Here is a 6,006-nt window from a genome sequence, read left to right as displayed (position 1 = left end):
AAAAGAATTCTGTCCTCTGGGTCACTTCCGTAGGGGGGAAGTAGAATTGCAGTGTTGGGGACAATGGTAGACTGTGTGGAGAGTGCAGGGTGGCCGACAGCTTTTCCGCGGTCCAGGACTAGACTTTCTACTTTCTAGACTTTCTACTTGGGCTTGCCCCATTTGTCAGTGGCCCAGTCAACCCCCCTCTCTTTATCTTACACCCGCCCTTCTCTTTCTCTCACCTCTTCTCTCTTACCCTTCTTTATTTATCTCTCACCCTCCCCACATGTATTTCTCTTCTCCCACTCATTGTCTCCCTCTCTCCTCCCCTCTGTTGCTCACTCCTCCCGTCTCTCTTCCCCCTCCTCTCAATCTCTCATTGCCATGCAATTCTTTACTAACTGCTATAGTAACAAAGGGGTTAACCCCTCCCGCCAACTGTCCAGGAGGCCTAACCACCCTCCCCTGGGCAATAAACCCCATCTCCCACCCCCCTACCTCCAAAAAAACAACACCCTCCCACAGTAATGGGCAATAGCCCTTTTAGCCAAATGTGGCTAATAGGGATATTGCTCATAGAAAAGCATTAAAAAAAAATACATTTAACAACATACTGTATACATTACAATAAAATGAGAATATACTGTAATCACACATTAACCTTTTAATCTATTGATTGCCACTGTGGCTACCTAAGCCCTCCAATGGGGCCTAGATAGCCACATTGGCAATCATTGAACACCCTAAATACATAAAGATATTACTTATCGATGCTGGGATGAAGACCATTCTTCTCATCCTCAGGGGAACCAGCAGATAATTCTAATAAAGGGCCAAGTCCCAACCATTACATTTTTTTTAAAACAAATCGTAGCCAATGGCCAATAACATAAATTAACATAAAATAAAAAATAAAAAAATATGAAAAACTCATCCCTGCCAAATGGAACAAAAAGAAAGAAATAAAAAAATATCAAGCAGAAACAATAACTCCAATCAGGAAGCAATGGATCCAGTGTTGATTTAAGAGCAGTCTCCGGTGAGTAGTTCTTCTTTATTGCTTTAAAGATATCTTCTTGATTTCTTTCTTTCTTCCTATCTCGCAAACGTTGACTCGACATCTTCCAGTCAAATGAGACGTAACAGCCCATATATAAGCCATGAAATGCTTTACTAACCCCATAGATGTCACATTTGATCAGTCACATGTGATCCCCTAATTTTTCCCTGAAAATTACATCTCAGGTAAAAATTGAGCAATCACATGGTATATCGAGCAACCTGATTGGCTGATGTACAATGTGATTCTTTCCCTTTAAAGGTAACCTCACACACAGCACCAAAAACTGGAAGGAATCATATGGTACAATGAAACAACCTGAATGATTGATGTGCTATGTGACCCCTTCCCTTTTTTAGTGCGATGTGACGTCACATTTAAAGGGTAGAAATCACATGGTACAGTACATCAAACAATCAGGTTGCTTGATGTACCATGTAATTGCTTCATTTTTGTCTGAGATGTTAATTTCAAGCAAAAATGATGGGATCACATGTGACACGTAAAATGTGACGTTATAGGCCTTCTAGAAGGCCTGTTATGTCTCATTTGACCGGAAGAAGATGACAAGTCAACATTTGGAAGAAAAGAAAGAAGAAAAGAAAAGCAAGAAGCCCACTTTAAAGCAGCAAAGAAGAACTTTCCCTTGGGCTTCCCGCTTTCTTTCTCTAACCTCTTCTTTTGGCCTTCAACAGTGGACTGAAGCCAGCACCCACAAGGATGGACACTACCTAGACCTGGTTTTCACTAAAAACTTCTCTCTCTCCGATTTCTCCATTTCCCCTTTTCCTCTCTCTGACCATCACCTCATCTCATTTTCGCTCTCTCGCTTCTCTCCATCTCCACCTCGCCCTCGTTTTTGCAGAAACCTGTGCTCTATTAACCTACCAGCTCTTGATTCCACTTTATGCTCCTCCCTCTCCTCTCTCAGTTCTGCTTCAGACCCTGACAACCTGGTCAGGGACTACAACTCTGCCTTATCTTCCTCTCTTGATCTTCATGCCCCGCTTTCTCTCTGCCGTCCTCGCCCTTCTAACCCCAGACCCTGGCTAAACTCCCACACATGAAAAGTTCAGTCCGCGCTCTGGCTCTTTAAACTTGGAGTGTTGGTCCCTCTCAGTTCTCTTGCTGCTTCTGTGTTTATGAGGTGTCTCCCCCACCTCCAAATGTGGTCTCCACCGGAACCCAGATGGTGATACCAATATCAGCAAAACAAGAAAAAACACAAAAGCGCACCAAGATGAGAGATAGATATTGTATTAGCAACAAATAATAAAATTAGTAACTTACATATAAAATTTCTTTAATAATCCCCGATCTGGTGTCTATCACAGGAGTAGGGCATCACATAGGAAGTATGAAGGGTAATCTCAGTTCTGAGAGATCAGACCCGCGCGCAGTCGACTGTTGTGGCTGGCGGTTTTACTACCCACCACCAGTACACACTCAAGTGTACCGTTCCTGCTTATTTCCGATCGTTTCTATGCTATCAAAAACGGACAGGCATCCTAAGGACACCTATTGAAGGCCCCGGTTCCTGCACATGTGTGCTACACTCTGCACCACGCTACCACACGTGGAGGACAGGAGAGTGAACAGAGACAGCCCCAGCGCGCGGGTCTGATCTCTCAGAACTGAGATTACCCTTCATACTTCCTATGTGATGCCCTACTCCTGTGATAGACACCAGATCGGGGATTATTAAAGAAATTTTATATGTAAGTTACTAATTTTATTATTTGTTGCTAATACAATATCTATCTCTCATCTTGGTGCGCTTTTGTGTTTTTTCTTGTTAAACTCCCACACATGCATGCTGCGTTCCTCCACTCGTTCCTCTGAACGCCTCTGGAGGAAATCTCATACGCTCGCAGACTTCATGCACTACAAATTTATGCTATCCTGTTTCAACTCTGCCGTCTCTCAGGCTGAACAAACCTACTTTTCATCACTAATCAACACACACAAGTCTAACCCACGCTGTCTCTTTTCTGTCTTTGACTCTCTACTCAGACCACCCTCAGCTGCCTCCTCTTCTTCCTCCATCTCACCTCAGGACTTTGCTGACTCTTTTAAGGAAAAGGTGGAATCCATACGGCAGAACATCCCATCTGTTGCCTCCTCCCATCCCACAATGCTTCCCAACTCGCCTCCTGCCTTTCTTGACTCTTTTTCCGCTATCTCGGAGAAGGATATGTCACTGCTGATCTCCTCTACTCCCTCTACCACTTGCCCTCTTGATCCCATTCCCTCCCGTCTCCTAAAACATCTTGCTCCTTCTATAATCCCTATGCTCACACAGATCTTTAACTCTTCCCTCTACTCTGGTACCTTTCCATCCTCCTTCAAGCATGCAACCGTTATACCATTACTCAAAAACAGCAAGCTTGACCCTACCTGTCCTTCTAACTATCGACCTGTCTCCCTCCTGCCTTTTGCCTCCAAACTCCTTGAACGTCTTGTATTCTCTCAATTGCTACACTTTCTCAACACCTATTCTCTCCTAGACCCTCTACATTCTGGCTTCCGCAATGCTCACTCTACAGAAACAGCCCTCACTAAAATAACTGACGACCTCCATGCTGCCAAAGACTGAGGTCATTAAACTCTGCTCATATTACTCGACCTCTCTGCAGCATTCGACACCGTGGACCACCCTCTTCTCCTTCACATTCTCCATACTCTTGGTATTCGGAATAAAGCTTTATCCTGGATCTCCTCTTACCTCTCCCATCGTACTTTCAGTGTCTCTTTTGCCAACACCTCCTCCTCTATTGATCTCTCTATGGGGGTACCCCAGGGCTCTGTCCTGGGACCCCTTCTCTTTTCTCTTTACACACTCTCTCTAGGTGACCTAATCACATCTTTTGGGTTTAAATATCACCTCTATGCTGACGACACACAAATTTACCTTTCAACCCCTGACCTTACACCTGCTATACAGGCCAAAGTTTCTGAATGCCTCTCTGGAATATAATCCTGGATGGCCATCCGCCGACTGAAACTTAACATGGCAAAAACAGAGCTCCTTATACAGTACTTCCTCCCAAACCTGGCCCTACTACCTCCTTCCACATTGCTATTGGAAATACGATCATTCACCCAGTAGCCCAAGCACGCTGCCTAGGGGTTACACTTGATTCCTCTCTCTCATTCTCCTCTCATATTCAAAACGTTTCTAAAACTTGTCGCTTTTTCCTCCGCAATATCACAAAGATACGCCCTTTCCTCTGTTACTCAACTGCTAAAACTCTGACTTAGGCCCTCATTCTCTCACGTCTCGATTACTGCAACCTCCTGCTGTCCGGCCTTCCTGCCTCTCACCTGTCTCCCCTACAATCTATCCTAAACGCTGCGGCCAGAATCACTCTACTCTTTCCTAAATCTGTCTCCGCATCTCCCCTCCTGAAATCCCTCTCCTGGCTTCCGATTAAATCCCGTATCTCACACTCAATTCTCCTGCTCACTTTTAAAGCTTTACATTCTTCTGCCCCTCCTTACATCTCAGCCCTAATTTCTCGCTATGCCCCATCCTGACTCTTGCGTTCTTCTCAAGGATGTCTTCTTTCTACCCCCTTTGTATCTAAAGCTCTCTCCCGCCTTAAACCTTTTTCACTTTCTACCCCACACCTCTGGAATGCCCTTCTCCTCAATACCCGACTAGCCCCCTCACTATCCACCTTTAAGACTCACCTTAAGACACATCTGCTTAAAGAAGCATATGAATAGCACTGGATAATCATGGACACATGATACATAAAGCTTGGCCCCCTGCTGACGCACTTACTAGAATTCCCTCCTACTGTCTCTGTACGTTCTCCCTACCTACTGCACCGACACACTTTATCCGAGCAAATACCCGGTATGTACCTGGCAGATACCTGGAATGCGCCGCTCCTCACCTCTGACAAGCCCCGTTGCATTTGCCTTCCCAGCCTGGGTTCATGCCTGGCTGATGGGCGGCTGATCTGTTAAATGATAATGATTAGGATTTAATAGGCTGCAATGCTTCGCGTGTCTACCAGATGGCATAAATTCATGAATTGTAATGCAGTATATATATATGTAGTGTGCAGTATTGCAGCCAACGGGAATAAAATGCTTCAATCCCTGCCGGAAAATAACTCAATGCACTCGGGCAGAAAACAGTCACAAACCTCAATACACCCGGGTATACCCGAATTCGTGGGACTAGCCGAGCTCGAATAAAGTGTGTCGCCAGTGTACCAATTAGATTGTAAGCTCCTTGGAGCAGGGACTCCTTCCTTAATGTTACTTTTACAGTATGTCTGAAGCACTTATTCCCATGATCTGTTATTTATATTATTTGTTATTTATATGATATGTATTACTACTGTGAAGCGCTATGTACATTTATGGCGCTATATAAATAAAGTCATACAATACATACAATACAATACAACTACTCAGTGTAGTGTCTACTGACTGTCTTTAATCAATGGAGGATCCATTGCTTCTGGATTGGATTTATTGATCCTGCTTGATATTTTTTCTGTTTATTTTTGTGCCATCGGGCAAGAGTGATTTTTTTTCATGTTTTTTTGTATTTTAAATTTTTAATGGAGGATTGTTTCTTTTTTTCTTTTTGGGCATCAGCCCTTTATTGGAACTATCTGCTGAGGATGAGGAGGATAGCCTAGTCATTGTATTAGCCAAATGGTGTATTCAGTGACACAATGGGAGAATAGGGAGCAATGCACCCTCTTGCTGGAAGAGTACACATTCCAAGGCTGTAGTATTGTTCTCCCCAGAAGCACAGTGTCATAGCCCCATCGGCATGGTTCCTATCGGTCAGTTCTAATTTCCGACGCTCCAAGGCCCTTTCTCCGAGATGGGCTGCCCTCATCGCTTGTGTTTGGCTCATCGGTTAAAGGGACACAGCTGATTGGTTGGCACCCGGTCCTCCATGATTCTGAATGGAGGCTGGGAAACTATACAAGTCG

This window comes from Ascaphus truei, chromosome 10 (genome assembly GCF_040206685.1).
Source record: "Ascaphus truei isolate aAscTru1 chromosome 10, aAscTru1.hap1, whole genome shotgun sequence".
NCBI lineage: Eukaryota > Metazoa > Chordata > Amphibia > Anura > Ascaphidae > Ascaphus > Ascaphus truei.
Note: the sequence above shows the minus strand (reverse complement) of the source record.